The sequence below is a fragment of the Rhincodon typus genome, chromosome 21 (assembly GCF_021869965.1).
Source record: "Rhincodon typus isolate 14 chromosome 21, sRhiTyp1.1, whole genome shotgun sequence".
In the NCBI taxonomy this organism is placed as follows: domain Eukaryota; kingdom Metazoa; phylum Chordata; class Chondrichthyes; order Orectolobiformes; family Rhincodontidae; genus Rhincodon; species Rhincodon typus.
This window is the reverse complement of record NC_063352.1, coordinates 3,204,951-3,227,562: the sequence shown is the minus strand read 5'-3', so window position 1 is coordinate 3,227,562 and position 22,612 is coordinate 3,204,951.

Genomic DNA, 22,612 nt, shown 5'->3' with positions numbered 1-22,612 from the left:
CCGTCAGCCTGCCTGCTCCTATGATGCTGCTTGGCCTGCTGTGTTCATCTAGCTCTACACCTTGTTATCTCAGATTCTCCAGCATCTGCAGTTCCTACTATCTCTGATACATTTTATGCCAGGACCCGGGTGTGGGGTTCGCTGAAGAATCAGCTTTTCTTTCTCCCTTCCATACTATCATCCAGCCCTTTATCTCCCTCACTGTTTTTTTCTCTCTCTCTCTGGGCTCCATCTCCTCCTGTCTGCTCACTCCTTCCCTCCTGCCCTACCCAACCCCCTGCCTTCAGCTTATACATTACCTTTTCCAAGCCAATGCCAGTCCTGAAAAAGGGTCACTGGACCTGAAAGGTTAACTGATTCTCTCTCCACAGATGCTGTCAGACCTGCTGAGTTTTTTGATCTGTTTCTGTTGTTATTGCGGATTTCCAGCATCACTGCACAATCTATCTCCCACACTCATGACTCTCCTTGTCGGAGGAGAAAGTGCCCAGATCCAGGGAGAGGCGAAGAGTTTGCGAGAGGCCTCCAGCTGCAACCACTCCGATGATGCATTCCCACCTGGTCCACTGGGATAACAGCTTTGCTCCAGAGGCACCAAAAGCAGTGATAATCTACTGGCTTTCATCTGAAATTATGTGGATAGATGCCACACTGTGGGCAAGAAATTTAAAACAAAAATTTACAAATCACAGACTGGCCTTCAGCTGAAACAGCATGTCCAGTTCTGAGCATGCATGTTGAAAAGCATGTCTTTAGGAGAATGTGGATTAATTTAGGAGAATCACAGCAGGGATGAAAGATTTCTCCACAGAGCAGAGAAGGTTCGGGGGGTGTTTAATAGGGACATTGAAATCAGGAAGGGTTTTGATGGAGAAACTTGGTGAGCAATTGTTTTCAGGGGGCTGGAGAATTGACAATGACGTGGCCCTGTTTTATGATCCAATGTGGGGATGTGGAGATTTTGTTTTAACAGCGTGAGTCGTTAAGCTCTGGAATCTGGAAAGTGTGTTGGAAGTGGATTCAGTTGTAACTTTCCCCAGGGAGTTGGATAAATCCTTTACATGGAGTGAATGCTTTGAGAAACAGCAGAGGAAGTGGGACTCCTTAGGTTTAATTAGAAATTAGAATTAGAATCCCTACAGTGTGGAAACAGGCCCTTCGGCCCAACAAGTCCACACCGAACCTCAGAGCATCCCACCCAGATCCATCCCCCTATGACCCACCTAATATACACCCTCTACCTCCCTGAACACTACGGGCAATTTAGCATGGCCAATCCGCCTAACCTGCACATCTTTGGACTGTGGGAGGAAATCGGAGCACCCGGAGGAAACCCACGCAGACACGGGGAGAATGTGCAAACTCCACACAAACAGTCGTCCGAGGCTGGAATCGAACCCAGGTCCCTGGTGCTGTGAGGCAGCAGTGCTAACCACTGTGCCACCATGTCGCCCTCTCAAAGGGCTTGCACAGGCTGAATGGACTGAAGGGCCTCCTTTGCTGAATGACAATGATTCGATGATTGATTGATGTTTAGAAAGTGGGAATTTCATAAAATAATCCAATTTGGAAAGTTAACATCTGCTTATGTAGCTCTCTGGAAATAAAACTCATCTGAACCAGACATTGACTGGGATTTTATTGCATCATTTCTTCAGTAAATTTCTCGAGTCAGACAGAACTACGGCACAGAAAAAGGCCCTTCAACCCATCGAGGCTGCTCCTGTCTTGTTACTTTAGTCTACTTTATTCATGGGATAGCTGCTACAATAAGACCTGCAGAATTTCTAATTATATGTCATGTTTTGAAAGATTTCACTGACACAAACTCCCTATTTTTCAAGGTGTGTGGCATTCCAAGTGTTAGCATTCGCTTTGACAATGGATAATGAACGTTACATTTGGATCATAATAAAGATTATGGTGGTATTACCAGCTGTCATCAATTATACAGCATTGGTGACATAACTCATTCTTTTATTAATGAATATTAAAATATTTAAATGGTTTTCAGGCAATTTATATTTTGTAAATTGCTATTTCTCGCCTCAGCCTCATTTCTGAATTCTGTATCAATTGTCCATTAATGATGCATTTTACTCAGTAATGTTGGTGAAATCATTTCTCCTGATAGCATTGGTTCATATGAATTTTAGTCTCTGGCAGTGTGCACAGAACCACATCTAGATTCATTCAACTAAACATATTGAGGATTATTTTAGACAAGAAAGGAGAGAAGGAGTAAAAATGTCTGAAAAAAAGACAGGGACAGCACAAGTTCATTTTGTGGAGATAGCAGAGGAGAAATGTTGTTTAAGAGTGTGATAAGGAAAGACCATTAAATATAAAGAAAAACACCTCAAACAGTAATTTCTGAGGCACAGTTTTGGATTTAATCTAATCATATATCATTTTGGTAAAACACGCACCCTGGTAGAAACATTTTTTGATGGGAGCAAATGAGGAACATTTGCTATAGCCTGAAAACCTTTGCTGACAAATGAGCAGTAGAGACATGAGCAAACTGTCTGTCAGTATTTGTTTTAAGGACCTACTTATTCAAACCAGCCATGCAACAACATATCATCAAATGTAGATTTCAGTAGCTCATTTTCTTCGGTTCTGGTGAAGAGGAGAAATGTTTTCACCCAGAGAGTGGGGAACCTGTGGAATTCTCTCGCACAGAACGCAACGAAGGCCAAAATTTTGAATGTTTTCAATAGGGAGTCAGGTATAGTTCTCAGGGCTAAAGGGATTAAAGGATATGGGGAGAAAGCAGGCGCATGGCAGTATGGTGGATCAGTGGTTAGCACTGCTGCCTCACAGCACCAGGGGCCTGGGTTTGATTCCACCCTCAGGTGACTGTCTGTGTGGAGTTTGCACATTCTCCCCGTGTCTGCGTGGGTTTCCTCCCACAGTCCAAAGATGTACAGGCTAGGTGGATTGGCCATGCTAAATTGCCCATAGCATCCAGGCAGGGATGAGTAGATTTGGGGGTGGCATAGGGGGAAATGGGTGAACCATAGACATTGACTGGGATTTTATTGCATCATTTCTTCAGTAAATTTTTTCTGAGGGTCAATTTGGACTTGTTGGGCCAAAGGGCCTGCTTCCACACCATAGGGATTCTATAAACAAGGATACAGAGTTGGATACTAAAGGGGAAAAAGAAACAAGTAACAACAGATGCTGGAAATCAGAAACAAAAACAGAAATTGCTGGAAAAAGCTCCGTAGGTCTGGCAGCATCTGTGGAGAGAAAGCAGAGTTAACGTTTTGGGACCAGTAACCCAGTGACTGGTTAAACATTATGTCTGCTTTCTGCCCACAGATGCTGCCAGACCCGCTCAGCTATTTCCTGCAATTTCTGTTTTTGTTACTGAATTAGATGATCAACCATGATGATATTGAAAAGTACAGCAGGCTCGAAGGGCTGAATGGCCCACTCCTGCTCCTATGTTCTATGTTTCTAAAAGTCAAGACTTTAAATCTGATTCTCTCTCTGCAGATGCTGTCAGAGCTAGTAAGTTTTTTCAGTATTCTCTGTGCTAATTGTGCCTGAGGCTAGTTAGCTCAGCTGGTTGGACAGCTAGTTTGCAAATTGGTGTAACTCTAGCAGCATGGGTTTGAGACCTGCATCAGCTTGGACAACTTGCACTGACCCTCAGTTTAAACCACCATCTGTTATCGCTCTTTAATGACAGAATAGCCTAATGGTCTGTTAATACTATGGTGTCTTCAGTTCTTTTAACTGGATTGAGATTTCAGTCTCTGTTCCTGAAGAGAGAAAGAAGGACTCGATTTATTAAACACCTTTCATGGTCTTGGGATATTGTACAGCGCTCTACTGAGTAATTAACTTTAGTGAAGAAAAATTACTGTAAGAATTAATGTGACTGCAAGTTAACAAATTGCTCTATCCCAGGAGTCCAAAGGAGAAGGCTGTAGAGATAGTAGAATCACTAGTTGTGATTATCCAACATTGCCCAGCCCCCAGAGTAGGGGCCCAGTGGATTGGAAGCTGTGGATATTAACACCACTGTTGGAGCTAGCAGGGAGAGAGAAACCAGCCAATGGATAGGTGGTGATGTACTGTCATTAGACTAACAATTCTGTAAGCCCCAGGCTAATGGTCCAGGGGTTTAGGCTCAGATTCAACCATGATATGGTGGTGAAGTCTGAAATTGGGACATTAATGTTGTTGTCACTGATCCAGAGACCCAGATAATGTTCTAGGGACCTGAGCTCAAATCCTGGCATGGTAGATGGTGGAATTTGAGTTAAATAATAATCTGGAATTAAGAGCCTATGATGACTATGCAACCACTGTCGATTAATGGGAAAATTGTACCAGGTTCACTATTGTTCTTCAGGGAAGGAGACAGCCATCCTTACCTGGTCTGGCCTGCAGCAATGTGGTTGACTCCTAACAGCCCTCTGAGCAATTAGGGACGGGCAACAAATGCTGACCCAGCCAGCAACACCCTCATCCCGTGAATGAATGAAAATTAAATGTATTTTGCTGCTGATAGAAGGCCAATGGGAATGTGTGCTGTACACAGAAAAAGTGAAAAGGGACCTGTGTAAGGTTAATGAGTGGGTGAGAAGCTGCCAGATAGAGTTTGAGGTGGGTCCCTGAGAGGGTGTTCACTGTGAGAGGAGAAATAGGAAAAGGGAATATTTTTGACCATGCTGAGAAAGGTTGAGGTGCTGGTGTTCCTGAAGATTTGGGTTTTCTCACTGGAGATACAAGCCATGCATCGTGATTGGTTTGGAGCTGGCCCATGTGATGCTGGTGCAAGTAGACCTGCTTTGTGGTTGGGTGTCTCGGTTGTAAGCTGAACTCAGGATCCAATAGGACGATGAGATTGGAGAAAGTCAGGAAGTGGGCTTTGTGGTTTGTGCAGGTGCTAAAGATGAAGGCTTAAAGCTGCGAATGTTTTCATTAAACATAAAAAAAGGAACAGGAGTAGGCCATTTGGCCTTTTGAATCTGCTCTGCCATTCAATATGATCATGGCTGATCATCCAACTCAGCCCCCTGTTCCTGTTTTCTCCCCATACCCTGTGATCCCTTTAGTCCTGAGAACTATATCTAACTCCTTCTTGAAAATATTCAATGTTTTGACCTCAACCACTTTGTGTGGAAGAGAATCCCACAGGCTCCCCACTCTCTGTGTGAAGGCATTTCTCCTCATCTCAGTCCTAAAAGTCCTACTCCGTATCATTAGCCTCAAATCCCTGGTCATTGGGAACATCCTCCCTGCATTTACCCTGTCTACTCCTGTTAGAATTTTCTAGGTTTCTATGAGATCCCCACTGCCATCTTTCTTCTAAAGTCCTGTGAGAATAGTCCAAACCGATCTAGTCCTGACCAATTACCTGGAAGCAGTTGCAGTTGGGCTGATTGGAGAGTGGGAGATTGTAAGGCTGTTGCAAGCTGGTGTTGGGGTGGAGTTTGGACCTGGGTACAGTCAGGTGCATATGGAAGCTGAGGATGTCAGCAAGGCACAGCTTCATTGGACGAGGAGGGATCATCTGTGAACTCCAGATATAGACCCAAGAGATCAGAAGCAAAGCTATTGATGAGGATGGTCCACTGCTAAAAATGGAGTTTTTGTGAGAGCCAGCTCTGGACTGGGCAACCGAGGAGCTGGGTGAGGTGGAAGAGGTCAGCTACCTTACAACCTGCGAAGGCTAAGGGAAGATGGCGGGAGATACATTGAGCCATAGCAAAGATAGGAGTGAACTGGGCAGGAGAAAACATTCACGAACCTGAGAGAAAATCAAGCTGGAGATCAGGCAGCAGTTTACCAGGGCACCACGGTAAAGGGTTTGTGTTTTTGGAAGAGGGCAGTGTTGATGATGGAAGGGAGTCATAGAGTTGTATGGCACAGAGACAGACCCATCGGTCCAACCTGTCTACGCTGACCAGATATCCTAAATAAATCTAATCCCATTTGCCAGCATTTTGCCCATATCGCTCTGAACCCTTCCTATTCATATACCCATCCAGATGCCTTTTAAATGTTGTAATTGTACCAGCTTCCACCACTTCCTCTGGCAGCTCTTTCTCCTCTCACCTCAAACCCCTGCCCTCTAGTTTTGGACGCCCCTACCCTGGGAAAAAGACCTTGGCTATTCACCCTGTCCATGGGTCAGGCAGTCAATGAGATGAAGGAGCCTTTAACCATGTCAACAAGCGCTGTCATTGGGTAATTTCTGTCCTTATCAATTGACTGTTACATATATTGTTTTTATTACAAGTATAATTAAGACTATTTGTTTTCCTAATTCAAATAACCTCTTTGTGTGACATACGGTCACAGAAGTAAAGCTGTGATGCTTTTCAAACAAAAAATCGTTTCATTTGATTAACAGCTTATAGTTCAATTTGTCATGCTGATTGGAATCGAAATAAATGTGTAACAAATTGTGAAAAACATATTCATTTATTCAAAGATTGAAGAATATCTGAAAGTTTGAAAGTCAGAATATTAACCTTACACTAGTAACTGAATAAATGTTGCAAATCAAAATTCTGTTCTGATCAATGTTCCTGTGTAAGTCACTTTAAGAAAACTTCATGCATGTTAATAGCTTTTACTACTTTTACTACTTACTGAATGTTTGCTTGCGCAGATCTGAAATGTTTCATCAATACCAAAATGATGAAACGGATTTCAATACTGTTCAGTGAGAGAAAAAGTCAGTTAACCAACAGCGATCCATATTTTGAACTGTACATCATTGAGTAAACAAATTGTCAGAATTTTATTGTTGAAACAACTCCACAGAGGCCAGTATCCCATCACGAAGTCACCCTTTATTTGCACATGGACAATCCTTGACTCTGGCACAGCCTCGTCAGACACACAACCCAGAAAGTCAGAATCTCTGACACTCCTGTTTATATCTGTCAGACAGGGCTCCCTGATTGGACTCAATTAACAGCTGTAATCAGGGAACTCATATTCTATGAGGAAGTGGCTGGAGCGGGAACAGAAACAAAGTGGTGTTTAATCGTTTCATGTTTGATTATGTGATCCTGATTATTGATGCTCACTGTGCTTGATTGATTAAGCCTGTGTGTGGACTCAGGGCAAAAAAACTATAGAAAGGGCCAAAAGCCCGAGTATGGAGTAGACATTTAATGTACTATAAATAAAGTTCCTACACACTATAAACTAGTGTCCTCTCTGCATAGTTCTTCTATTTAATGTTCAAGGAACAGAAACAGGAGTAGGAACAGGATCAGAACAAGAGCATGAGGAAAAACAGGTGCAGAAATAATAGCTGGAACTGGAGTAGAACCGGGAGCAGGAACAGGAGTGGGACATGGAGTGGGAACAGGAGTAGGACCAGGAGTGGGAACTGGAGTAGGAACTGGAGTGGGACTAGGAGTGGGAACTGGAGTAGGAACAGGAGTGGGAACTGGGGTAGGAACTGGAGTAGGACCGGGAGTAGGAACAGGAGTGGGGACTGGAGTGGGAACAGGAGTAGAAACAGGAGTGGGAACAGGAATAGAAACAGGTGTAGGAACAAGAGTGGAAAAGTAGCTTCAGGCATGGGAACAAGGACAGGAATAGGAGCAGCTGTGGGACTAGGAACAGGTGTGGGAATAGGAGCGGGTGTGGGAATCGGAGCGGGTGTGGGACCAGGAGCGGGTGTGGGACCAGGAGCGGGTGTGGAATAGGAGCGGGTGTGGAATAGGAACGGGTGTGGGAATAGGAGCGGGTGTGGGAATAGGAGCGGGTGTGGAATAGGTGTGGGTGTGGAATAGGAGCGGGTGTGGGAATAGGAGCGGGTGTGGGAATAGGAGTGGGTGTGGGAATATGAATGCTGGATCTGTGGTAGAAGTGACATAGTTACGCCATATCTTCGCTTCGTATCAGTTCCTGGAATTCCATTGGTGGTTGTAGAAGGTTCTTTCAAATTTAGTCAACTAGATATCTCTGTCACTCTTATGGAGTGGAACCATGTCCCTAATCTTCTGGATTTGTCTTACACATCCCAATATCTACTTATGTGACGGCAAATTGTAACAAATCTTCTCCTTTGACAAATGAACTGGATCTTGTGGACAGACAATAAAGGAAACCTGGGTGGAACTACAAAACAATTGATAACAAATTGGCAGTTGTTTTCACCCTGCCTGATCTGGTTTCTTACTGATGTCTGTGCATTGATCTCAGCCCCTCAAGTTTCAAAAGCACATACAGGGATCAAAGAGAGACAGAGATGTTTCTGTGATATTAATCCTCAACAAAGAACAGAGTCAAATAATTGGATCCCTCTTTATTTGTATAAGGAAGATTTGAAAGGGATAGGGTTCATATCTTCACAATTATGAGGGAAATATATTTTTCATAGTTATGGGTAAATTTGAGTTAGAAAATAAGAAGAAAGAAAATTAGAGAAAAGCATTTTAATGACACCTCTCTCCTATCCAATACTTTACTGTGGGGATAGATATCACAGGACTGAATAATTTTAAAAGGTTCACAATAAATGTTAAAAATGAAAATATGGAAAATGAAATAAAATCAGAAGTTGATGAAAATGGACGCCTGTAAAGATAAAAGTTGATTCTGGATAATGGGATGATCAGAAGTGGAATTCTACTCCAAGCTTTGAATAAATATGATTGATCAGGCAGAAACTTGAAAAAGTGGGCTGAAATAAGCACTTTCTGGACACAGCATAATTTCACTGAGACCAGTGGGGGAAATGGCTGGATGTCAGTTGAAAAACATTGGTTAGGTTAATCACTGATGGCTTTAGCGGTTTGTGGAGATATTAACCTGTAACCTGTTGAGGTTTTCACTCATAGTTAAGTCACTTCTTAAGGAGGATTGAGCACAGACAATCACCAAGGCTTTATGGATAAGAAAGACAAATATGCTCATCAAGTTTCACCGTTGAGAACGACACTATGTTCTGCTATTTCCGTACTGAGCTGCTTTGTAAATGATTTCAGGGGGTTGGTTTTCACCACATTGCCTGGAAATCCATTCTGGTGGTATTGATGAGCTGTTTGGCTCATTTTTCTATTGCTTTCTTACCTATGTTGTACCAATTTTCTTAACTCAACCACCAATATTAAAAATTCAGCGACATATGTAGGAATTGCTGTAGGGATCAACTTGATGAGCAATGACTGTTCAATGTGTTACATCCAAGACTGAGATTCAAGCACTCACAAAGGGAAGCCAAAATTATGTGCTGTAGGAATTGTTGTAAATCAATGGATTGGTATGTACCATATATTAAATTCCAGGTTGAAAACACCAAAAGTGAGAATCCTTTTCTTAATCGACCAGTAACTGAATGGTAATTACAACACAAACATTTGCTTTTCACTGATTCTAATGATAACTGAAGAAATGTAACCATTTTGCCTAAAAACTGACTGTGACATAATTTAATATATTTTACATGAGAAGAATTGTTTAGACATTGCTTTGGAAGCTGAGGTCTAAATGTATTCCATAATTTGTTGTGACTTTGCAGGGGATTATTTTCCCTACACAGTCAAAGCTACTTAAGCCAATGTTTGATTTAATTAGTTGTAGAGCTGGATGAACACAACAGGCCAAGCAGCATCAGAGGAGCAGGAAAGCTGACATTTCGGGTCTAGACCCTTCGATTTAATTAGTGTTGTGTTATGGCCAGCACAGATAGCCTGTTCTATTCATAGGAGACTACATTACATAATACTCAATGTTGACATTCAATATTAATCCTGCAATTACATTTCAGAGCTTGCACTTGGATAGCTGTTGCTTTGCTGCCAATTTGGGAGATGGATTTTTTGTTTACAGTGTAAAATGTCCAGGTATATAATAAACTGTGCAACATTTGTAATTTCAAGTTTATGGATAAAAGAGTAACTCAAAGGAACCTTACCTTAACTTTAACTGAATCGAACGCCATCCCTAACCTCGTCCAAATCTAAGAATATCACAATTGGAATAATGCCTCCATATAACTTACACATCAGAATGAGATTGAACCCTCACCCTATCCAAAGTTAAACAGAAAACCTGCTGTAGTTACATTTCTGCTAGTTTCCTAGTTCTAGCCACTTGTGAATGTATTCAGAGACTGACTGCCATAGTAAGTAAAAGAAAATCTAAAATTTGTGGCCTATGAAGCTAGGTCTTACTCCAGGATCTGAATTGTCCAGCTTACCATCAGCTGGGATCTTGAATGACCCACTCCTGCTCCTAAAATCTAGATTGTCAAGGGGATTAAGGGTTACGGGGAGAAAGCGGGAGAATAGGGTTGAGGAGCTTATCAGCCATGATTGAATGGCGGAGCAGACTCAAAGGGCCGAGTGGCATAATTTCTGCTCCTATGTCTTATGGTCTTATGGTCTTATTCCTACATGAGCTTTAAGTTCAAGACTACATCCTCTCCCTCTGATTGAAATATAACCTGTTCCATCTCGAATCAAATAAAAATAAGGGAACGTGTCTGATATATTGAGTGAGCATTATTTGGCAATTGACACATTGAAATAGATAATATGGTCATCATGGGTCCTGCTGTATGTAAATTGGTTTCTGCATTTCCCTATAGCACAATGGTGACCATTTCTCAAAACTCTTTCAGTAGTGAAACACCTGAGGACGTGAAAGGCACTATATAAATACAAGTTCACGTTTTCCCTTTTTCATTACATCAATTGATTATTGCAATGAAATTTGGAATTTTTAAATATTTGTAAACAGTGTAGATAATTGGAATAGAGAAAAGATAAACCAGGACCTTTTGACTAGTAACTGTTTAGAACTTGGTAAAACAATTAATTGCATGTTGAATTTACTGGCTTAAAGCCATATTGTTAAATTGTGAAGCATGGACATTTCTGATGGAAATCATTCTGAGTGCCAAAGTTTTGAAGATATTCTCATCCTAAACATCTCACAGTTTTCAAATCTTCGAATTCTCCCTGCTTGAACTTAATCTAACATCTAGTGACTTCAAAGTTTTCCAACAAGAGCTAATTTCTTGTAATTTCACTGTATCTACATTTCCATCAAATCAACACATTGGATCCTTTCATCATCTCTTCATGATTCATCTCTATGCCTGTTTGATAAATGATGTTAGCTGGTCTGCAACAGTTGCGGTGTCCTTTCATTATCCTGAGTAGCGTCGTAGGGAGATCTGCCTTTGTTGGAACATAGAGCAGTGAATCATCCGTCAGATATTGGAATGTGAAATTTAACATTGAAATAATCTGACAGTTGCACTGGATAAATACATGGATATATAAAAACTGCAAGAAGGCAAGGTCACTTTCAAAATCATTGACTTTTCCCAACAAAACCATTTTATTGGTAGGATTGGCCGTGTTCATTATATTTATTTTTCAAATTTCTTGATATTCTTTACTTAACCTGATGTGGCAAGTTTTTAATTTCGTTCAGGAATGTTTCACAGCATATTTTGAAGTTTTAATGTAACAATTAGACATTTTGCTCAGCATATTTGGAATGCAATAAATTGTTCTACCAAGACCTGTGAAATTAGCAATGAAAACAGAAAGTGCTGTTTCGGATTTCCAGCATCTGCAATATTTTGCTTTTACCCTGTGAAATTGAATGGTCTTTCTGCAGGGCACATTCTCCCCAGAGATAGTGCCTTGCAGCTTTGGGGGTCACTGTGGAAAGTGGAAGTGGAGGAAATCTATCAGAAAGCACGGTCACATAGCTACCTCTGGAACTCAGAACTCCACTGAGACCTTATGCGTAGCTGCAGGCCTATGGCTAACGATCATGATGGGAAATGATGCTAACTTTCCATAAACACTCGATCAGCTTGCTGTGAAAAGAAGAAGTAAAACCAGACAGCTGACCAAAGCAAATGCCTAATGCTAAAGGTTATTTGACTTCTGTGGTTACAAAAAGCGATGAAATAATATCGATAAGAGGAATCATAGGCGCAGATTTCTTCTGTTAACACAACTAGTGAGGCCAGAACTATGAGGGTTTGTGTAAGGAAATATGACATTGAACAGTCTGGAAAACAGAGGTAAAAACATAGAAAAGAAGGCACATCGAAGATATCAACAGTGACAACTCAAAATCAGACTTGACCTCCCCCCTCCCCCAGCCCCAACTCCCAAATCATACTCAGTCCACCCCTCTATGGGCTGAAAATGCCCCCTCTTGCTGCTGGTCCTGGCCCCATTCACCCATCCCCTCACTGACTGCAACTTACCATAAGAATTCCTTCACCTATGTGATGCCTACTCTGTCCACCTGGCACTCTGGAACTCTACCCACTTGGCACCCTAATCCTTTCACGACTGACACCCTAACTCCACATATACCTTGCACAGCAGCTGTCAAGTTCCGCTGAACTTCAAACCTCAGAGCTTGGCTCACTGACTGCCGCTACAACAGGAGGTCTCAAGCTTGGCTTTCCCTGAACACTCTGTATTTTGTGATCAGAATCCTCGGCTAGAAAGGAGAAGACTAGTCCTAACAGAAACAACACAGGAATGCACTGGCCATCAGACTGTGATTGTCACTCCTTGGAACATTTGGGCCAATATTATCAATGAGTTTCTGACCATTCCCATGTAACAAAATGTATCGCGTCTTCAGGATGTAATCACTTTTACACAACGCTGATCAATGTAATTTGACAGATTTACCCAGCAATAACTGTGGGACTTAAATTGTCATGGGTCATAAAATGCAAACTCGCTCTTTTATAGCCGTGTCTCCAAGAAAGGTCTGCAGATATGCTCACCATATTGACGAGATTAACTGGTAATTAGCAGCTTTGTCAGGCTCGATATGGGCAGGTGACTTTATTAGTGCAATGTCATCAAAATTCATGTATCACAAATTCAGGCTTCTTAAAATGCAGAGATTAGATAGAGAATTATCAGAGCTACAGTTTCCTTCCATGTGATTAGAAATGCCTCCAAAATCCTTTAAGAAATGGGATGGATTTTAGTCACTCTCAGTTTTATGTCATTGTTATAATTTTTAAAAATTCATTAATTGGGTGTAGGTGTTGCTGGCTGGGACAGCATTTATTGAGAAGATGGTGGTGAGCTGCCTTTTTGAATCGCTGCAGTGCATGTGCTGTTGGTTGATCCACAATGCCATTAGGGAGGGAATTACAAAATTTTGGCCCAGTGACAATGAAGGAACAGTGATATATTTCCAAGTCAGGATGGTGAGTGGTTTGGAGGGAAACTTGCAGGGGGTGGTATTCCCATGTATCTACTGCTCTTGTCTGTCGAGATTGAAGTGGTCATGGGTTTGGAAGGTGCTGTCTGAGGACTTTGGTGAATTTCTGCAGTGCATCTGCATTTTGGAGGTCATATAGCAATCAACGCATCTATTACATTTCCAACATGCTCTGATGTCTGGAAGGTACGAGGGAAATCCGGACCTCCATAACATGGTGATATTGTCTGCTTAATATATTTCCGTGAAATGGCAAATCAATGTGAAAGAACAATTGGATTTTAGATGTTAAACACAAATATCATTTATTCTGTACAATCTGTGAAAGAAAATCCACTTAAAATCAATATGAAAAAAGCAATTTTCTGTTACAATTAAATATATTCAACATACAAGTTCAATTTGTTCATTGTACTGAACCATGGAAATCTGTGCCATTGAACAGAAACTCAACTGGACTCACCGCATAAACACAGAGGCTACAGGTGCGGGTCAGAGGCTAGAAATACTGCAGCGAGTAACCCATTTCCGGACTCCGCAAAGCCAGTCCACTATCTACAAGGCACAAGTCAGGAATAGTCCACATTTGCCTGGATGGGGGCAGCCCCAACAACACTCAAGAAGCTTGACACCATCCAGGACAAAGCAGCCGCTTGATTGGCACCACATCCACAAACATTCACTCCCTCCACCACCGACACTCAGTAACAGCATTGTGTACTATCTACAAGATGCACTGCAGAAATTCACCAAAGATCCTCAGACAGCACCTTTCAAACCCACAACCACTTCCATCTGGAAGGACAAGGGCAGCAGAGCATGGAAACACCATCCCCTGCAAGTTCCCTTCCAAGCCACTCACCATCCTGACTTGGAAATATATTGCCATTCCTTCACTGTCACGGGGTCAAAATCCTGGAATTCCCTCCCTAAGGGTATTATAGACTGCAGCGGTTCAACAAGGCAACTCTCCAGCATCATCTCCAGGGCAACTTGGGATGAGCAATAAATGTTCAGCCAGCCAGGGATGTCCATAAATGAATAAATTAAACCTGTCACTCACAGTACATTCTGTGCCCTTTCCACTCTTAGGAATCCTCCTAGTTGTGTTCAATATGAAGGTGAACTCATTCATTAAATGCTGAAGGGTGGTCATTGTATATGATAACAGGCAGAAAGTTTTCTTTCCTATATTTGACCTGATGCGATGTGATTTTATGGGGCTCGGAGTCAATGTTGAGGACTCCCAGAGCAACACCCTCCCGAATGTATCCCACTGTGTCCCCACCTCTGATGGGTCTGTCCTGCCTATGGGACAGGTCATATCCAGGGACGGTGATGGTGGTGTCTGGGACATTGTCTGTAAGGTATGATTCTGTGAGTATGACTATGTTGCCTTTGTTGATATCAAGTGATCTGACTGATTTCATTCTTCTATCAGACTTTCTTGCACTCCAATACAACAGCTTGCTTGCTGGGCTATTTTGGACAACATTGAGGAAAACGCTCACATGTAGGTCAGGTAACTCGGTGAGAATGGCTGATTTTCTTTCTCTAGTGGAGGTTAGCAAACCTGATGGGATTTCACGACAATTGGCAATTATTTCCTGATCGTTAGATGAGATTGTGGGAGGTGACCCCTGAAAACAGGAATGGAGAGATTTCTAAGTGCATGTCTCTTGTTGATGCAAAGATCGCAGCCTGGCAAATTGTAGGCAATTAGCTCCGAGTAATATATGTTTTTTTTCTGTGTGAGTAGAATATTTGGTCCACTATTCATTGAAACAATTTTAACAATGTACATGTCTTTTGTATACAAATGGGATTTTGAATAATAAACGCGTACACAGCCTCTTCAATATCTTTGGGCAGCTCGTCGGAATGTAATCTCGATTTGTGACCCTGAATATTTGCATGATAGGCAAAAGAAAACCAACAAAATAGAAGTAATCATTTCAGATTCTGGCAAACTATAGTGTCACGTTTTGTTGTAACTAAATGGGTTCATAATCCATGCTTTTAATGAAACAGCCGCTCGACTAAATTGAGCATTTATTTTGTAAATGGCGAGAAAGATACATAAACCATGGCATTCTCGACATGCCAGTTTTTAATAGAAATATTATAACTTTTAAAAAATTATTTACTGACACTTTGTTGATCCTCAACATATTGTGATGATTATTTCACATTTTTTTGTGTGACATGGTCTTTTAAATGTATGCGTTGCCAATTTCACAGTCTCGCAATCCAAATCCAATTTCATTTTAATTTAGGCTGATGTGTAAAAAATGCACAGATGACATACTGAATTGTTGAATTTGTAAGTTAGTCTTTAAGATGCCTCTGGATGAAATATTGATGGATTAGGACTGCACTCACACCAAAATTGCTATCTTTCAGATACTCTTTGTCGCTTGTCCATGTGAATGAAGTGTAATTTGCAACAAAGAAAAACATTCAAAAAAAGGCAGAAAGCACTTTCATAAAATGCTCGTTTATTTCAGTTTAACACACCACTGGGAAAAATAAAGTAAGTAAAACCGAAGGAACTGCGGATGCCGTAAATCAGAAACAAAAACAGAAATTGCTGGAAAAACTCAGCAGCTCTGGCAGCATCTGTGCAGAGACATCAAACTTAATGTTTCAGGTCTGGTGCTCCTTCCTCAGACCTGAAACGTTAACTCTGATTTCTCTTGAGAGACAGCTGCTAAGCTTTTCCAGCGATCACTGAAATACAGAACTATTCAGCTGTTTTGAAAATGGTTTTGTAATTTAAATAGCATACTTCTTGCTGACTATTTCAGTTGAATATAAAATAGGATGTTGTATGACTTATTTAAATACTTAAAAACTTGGAGCCATACATAAAATACCATACATAAAAGTCTTGATTTTGATTTGGTGCCTTTTTAAAAGAAATATTTTAGCCTCAGGAAGTGATGATAAGGGTCTTTGACATGGCTTTGTCTAACATTAATTGTCCAGCCCTGGATGTTTGTCCTCATTGGGATGATGACTTCAGTCCATGTGGTGAAAATGCCTCCAGAAAGACGTCAGGTAGTGAGGTCAGGATTGAAACGCAATGACATTGAAGGCAAAGTAATACACTCCCATGCTGAGTGATGTTTGTTCATGCCTGATCTACCCCTGTTCTTTCAGTTGGTAGAGCTCTCAGTAGATGTTGCACACTGCAACTATTGATGCACAGATCATTGTACTAATGGTGGATAAATTGGAGGAAGGTAATGATTCTGAATGGGTTAACATTGGGGACTGAATTAAGGTCCCACCAATCTGATGAAATTGTACAGTCTTGGCTGGGGAGAAGTGGAGACTAACTCAAATTCCCAAAGAAGACTGATCTGTCATCATGATGCAGCACGGTGGCTCAGTGGTTAGCCCTGCTACCTCACAGCGCCAGGGACCTGGGTTTGATTCCACCCTCGGGCGACTGTCTGCGTGGAGTTTGCACATTCTCCCTGTGTCTGTGTGGGTTTCCTCTGGGTGCTCCAGTTTCCTCCCACAGTCCAAAGATGTGCAGGTTAGGTGGATTGGCCATGGGAAATGCAGGGTTACAGGGATGGGGTGGGAGGGTCTCAGCATGCACTTGATGGGCTGAATGGTCTGCTTCCTCACTGCTGGGACTCTATGATGATAGTCTTAGTAATTGTATCTAACTAGCCAATGTAACTTGTACCTATTGCTATAATTACAGCTTGTAAAGATAAATTCCTCTTCTTATTAAGGCTGTTGTGATCCCAGCTGATGTAATTGCTGGACAAATCAATGGTTCAAGTCCCACCTGCTCCAGAAGTGTGCAATAATATCCCTGAACAGGTTGATGAGTTAAAAAAAAAAGATAAATCTGGCTTTATAGCACATATTTTGTTATTTGTTTAACAAGATGGTCTTTCACAGCTGCTGATCTGGTTTTCACAATTAGACAGAAGTTTATTACACAAAAGAAGATAAAATAGAATAAACCAATCTATTTATATTTAACACAATGTGAAAGATTTAAAATACACCGTAAAAATACAATATTCCATCTATCTCAACACCATCATGTTACAATATCCAAACACCAGAGAGAATTTCTTTCTCTGCCACAGATTTGATGTAACTGTTGTCTTCAATTCCTGGTCTTGAGAGTTAGATCACCTTTTCCTTGAACATTCATACAACAGAACTTAGACTTTTCCAGCTTTGAATAACCCCTTTAATGCTCTGGCCAAACACTTCTGATCTGGAATTTCAATCCAGTAACCTTACACTAAGGTAAACCATTTTTGAATGATCTCCTTTTTCTAGGAGAAAATGTTTCATACAACTAGCTTCGACTAGAATGTCTCTGAATTGAACCATAAGGTTTCCAAGCTATGGATGTTTTTCCAAGTTTAAAAAAAAATCAGTCGCTGATCCTTCTAACTGAGATCATGTTAACAGTCTTCAAAGTTTACCCTATCCATGTGTAAGAGTCTCCTCATGCAAACAGATTCCTATTACTACCCCTGGAAGTTTTCTTCTGGTTTAATCAAATGTCTCCAGAAATATTGACAAGTTAATTGTTAAATTCTGGCATACACACAGGCCAAAACCCAAATGCCACTCATTCAAAATCCAAACTCTAACATAGTTGGTATTAATATTTATATAGATCCTATCCTATACATCACAAGGCTCACTAGCGGTTCACCCTTTATCATCATGAATGAAACAAGCCTTTAGAATAGAAAGAAGGATTAGTGGTGGCATTCTACCCCAACCATTAGCTGGTAGTGATTGGTCCCACAGAACATACATTAGAAGGGATGCTGATCAAGTAGATTACTTTGTCCTGGATGGTATCAATTGTTTTCAGTATTGGAAACAAATTCCTTGTGATAACAGAGACAAGGCATGCTGAAAGATGTAGCAGTTAAACAATATTTCCAAGCAAAATACTGTGGATGTTGGAATTCTAAAACAAACACAGAGAATGCTGGAAAACCTCAGCAGGTCTGGCAACATCTGTGGACAGAGCAATAGTGTTAAGATTTTGAGTATGGTATGACTCATTGTCTTCATCCAATCCTGTACATGCCTTGACATCAGGGATTTGTTAGTCTCAGGAACGTGTTGGCCCTGTACTGTCACTGCTACCTTCTTGAAGAATTCACACTCTCCTGATGTAGCTTTCTTCCTACAAGTAGCTGCTCCCAGTCCACTTTAGTCAGATCGGGAATAAACATCCAGAACTTTGTGGATGATATTGGTGTCAGTTTCTTCTGTAATGTGGAACATAGAGGGAAAGCTGTTGGGGTTAGGGTCAGACACAGGTTACAGAAGTTGTCTTGTTTTCCTTAAACCAGTGAAATGAAAGTCAGGAACCTTCCACAACAAATTTAAGCTTATTCCCCACTGGGTCTTAATTCAGGCTGAAGCTATGTTTCTGCTAAGATTGTTACCTTTCAAAGGCAAAAATGGAACACAGCGGCTTCTTTAATATTCAGTGTCTCATGTGGTTTGTTCTGGTAATCAATGCTGTCTGTTTTATTAAAAGTCAAAATTGATGCTTCTCCAAAAACTCTTCCAAAATAATTGCTGAGTCAACTCATTGGGTAAGGGCACTAGAGAGTGTTATTTCATTGGATGACTGCATGGAGCATTGTGAACCCAGGTCTTAGCAATAAACGAGCACTGATGTTGTGTAATATGATATCTATTGACTTCCCAGCTGACGGAACAGTGGCAAATGGAATTCAACCAATGTTTCTATGTTTCTATGTCACCTGTAAAAGTGAGAAGTAATGCACGTGGGGAAACGAACAAGGCAAGGGATTACACAATGAATAGTAGGACCCTGGAGGGTACTGAAGGTCAGCGGGACTTTGGTGGGCATATATACAGGTTCCTGAAGGTAGCAGAGCAGGTAGATAATGTGCTCAAGAGGCAGATGGCACACTGGTCTTTGTTAGCTGAGGCATAGAATACATGAGAAGTAGAATATAGGCATCGAGGCGAGGAGATTATTCAGGATCTGTATGAAATGCTGGTTAGGTCACAACTGGAGTACTGTATGCAGTACTGGTCAATACATTACAGGAAGGATGTGATTGTACTAAAAAAGGTGCTGAGGAGATTTACCAGGATGTTGCCTGGGTTGGAGGGTTTGACAAATGATGAAACCTAGGATAGGTTGGTGTTGTTTTCCTTGGAGCAGTGAAGGTTGAGAGGGGACCTGATGTGGGTGTATAAGATTAGAAGGGGCATGGACAGAATGGATAGGAAGGCACTTTCTTTCATTAGTAGAGGAGTCAATGACCAGAGGGCACTGACCTCAGGTCAGTGACAGAGGCTAAGAGGAAAGTTGAGGAGAATTCCTTCCATCCAGAGGGTGGTAAGATTCTGGAGGTAACTGCCTGAAATGGTGATTGAGTTAAGCAGTATTTAAAGATTCACCTGAGTTGCCAAAGATTCCATAGCTATGGGTCAAGAGCTGGAAAATGGAATGATTGTGAAAATCTTTGTTGACCAGCATAAACATGATGGGCTGAATGCCTTCTTCTGTACTGTGAATTTTTTTATCCATTTGTGGGGTCTGGGCATCACTGTCTGGCTCAGCATTTATTGTTCATCCCTAGCTGCCCTTGAGAAGGTGGTGGTGAGCTGCCTTCTTGAACTGCTGCAGTCCATGTGCTGTAAGTTGACCCTCAATGTGCTTAGGGAAGGAATTCCAGGACTTTGACCCAGTGACACTGAGGAACAGTGTTCTATTTCCAAGTCAGGATGGTGAGTGGCTTTCAGGGGAACTTGCAGGGGGTGGTGTTCCCATGTATCTGCTGCCCTTATCCTTCTAGATGGAAGTGGTCGTGGGTTTGGAAGTTTTATTGACTTACGGCAAAATAGGGAATATGCATAAGTGTACGGACTCTAAGGAAGAGGAGATATTTTTGCTATTTATTTTGTTTCTCATTTTGTTTGCCTTCTGCACATCATGAATTATATTACCCATTTGCTTCTTTGCCCTGCACAGATTACCATTCTTTTCAAAAATGCTTCAGACTGCTTATTCATTTCGATTTTCAATTTTTATCACAGCATGTGGAAATGAAGAATAGAAAATGTAATTGGAAATAGGAGTTTCATTTAGTAGCACTGCAGTTCCCTGCATTCCAGCTCTTATTACATTGTTTTGTATTATGTTCATGATCTTTTAAGTCCAAAACTAGATGAAGTACTTTTCACTCCTTGTCAATGCACCCAATGGAATTTGGGATAGGACGAACCAGCTTCTTAATGTTCATGAACTTCATTAATTAACAACGTAACAAGGCTTTGTCTCCTTGGATTTGTGGCTTTTAATCCAGTTGGGTAATAATGTCGAATTAAACAATGTAAAATAGATTTAACCAATTATATGCTGATAATTCTTGTGATTGGCTATTTTCAAACTTCAGTGAATGACATGGAAAAGATATTTCTTAGTACTTGCTGTTTTTATTAACCACTCTATTCAATAGGAGTAAAGGGTTACACTATAAGACTATAGGATCAGCAGTAGGCCATTCAGCCCATTGAGTCTGCTCCACCATTCAATGACATCACAGCCAGTCTGAACATCATCAGTACCGTTTTCCTGCCTTTCCCCCATAAACCCTTGATTCCCCTTCCTGATTAAAAATTTCTGTAACTCAGCAAACATGGGAAATTTCACAAATGTCTGAGATTGTCACTGTAATTTCTCCCATTATTCCAGTCACCCAGTCTGACATCCTTTCGGAAAATTAGACACAGTAAGTTATAAAATGCTCAAGAAAACTCAGCTCCAATGTTGGATGTATGCACAGAAAACTCAATCCACCCAACTTGGGAAGGATGTATTGGCCCTGGAGCAGGTTCATAGGAGGGTCACGAGAATGATCCCAGAAATAAAAACTTAACATATGAGGAATGTTTGAGGATTCTGGGTCCACACTCGATGGAGTTTAAAAGGATGAAAGTGGATCTAATTGAAATTGACAGAATACTGAAAGGCCTGGATAGAGTGGATATTGGGAAGATGTTTCCATTAGTACAGCTTTAGATTAAAGGGAAGACCCTTAGAATGGAGATGAGGAGAAACTTCTTCAGCCAGGGGGTGGTGAATCTATGGAATTTATTGCCACAGAAGGCTGTAGAGGCTGGGTCACTGAGTACATTTAAGACAGATACGTTCTTGATCGTTAAGGGGATCAAAGCTTCTAGGGAGAAAGCAGGAGAATGGGGTTGAGAAACTTATCAGCCATAATTGAACAGCAGAGCAGACTTGATGGGCTGAATGGCCTAATTTCTGCTCCTATATCCTATGGTCTATCAAGATCTGCATGAGTTCCACTGCTCTTCATGGGCATGGTGCCCAGTTTGGTTTGGTGTTGGATTGTGTGTTGACTAGGCTTAGATTTTTTTAATATCTTAATATAACATTGTGTTATAATCCCAGCTGACAATATTACTGGACCCAATAGATCCCAGAATGAAATTTGGCTTGTAGATCATTTTTCATTTTTATTCAGCTAGTTAACATGGTGGTCAATCATTGAAACATAATGAAGTGAGGCTGTAAATGTTCTTTAACAAAAAGAATAAATGAAAAAAACTTTCAAAATATATACAAAAGCTAAAATGATTTCAAAACAAAGTTTTGCCTGTTTACGCCATCTACACCAGAGGCATTGAACCAGATGCCAACCCATTAAGCTTCTCTTAATTGACTCCTGATGATTTTATTGTCTTGAACTGTGGAGATGATTTGATGAGTCCTTTCCTAATCTGCCCTTCCTAAGGGATCTTAATTAACTAAAAATGTTTTTTTTCTGACAATTGATGAGAGTATTATTTAATTTATTCATTTGTGGGATATGCACATTGCTGGCTAGCCAGCATTTGTTGCCCATCCCTAGTTGCCCCTTGAGAAGGTAGTGGTGAGCTGCCTTCTTGAACCGCTGCAGTCCCTGTGCTGTGGGTGACCCACAACGCCCTTAGGGAGGGAATTCCAGGATTTTGACCCAGCAACAGTGAAGGAACGGCCATATATTTTCTAAGTCACGATGGTGAGTGGCTTGGAGGGGAACTTGCAGGGGCTGGTATTCCAATGTATCATCTGCCGTTGTCCTTCCAGATGTACGTGATTGTGGGTTTGGGAGAGTTTCATTGTCATGACTAAGGCTAGCTTTCAATTCTATATTTATGAGTTGATTCCAAATTTAACCAGCTGTCATGGTGAGATTCAAACCCATGCCCCTAAGAGCATCAGTCTAGATTCACTGGATTCCTGGTGTTAGGAAGGGGAGGTCAAACCCCTCTGATAATTAAAACTGAAACACAAGCCCCCAATCTGTTATGTTGGGAGTAGAGGTCCCCTTCTTATAATTAA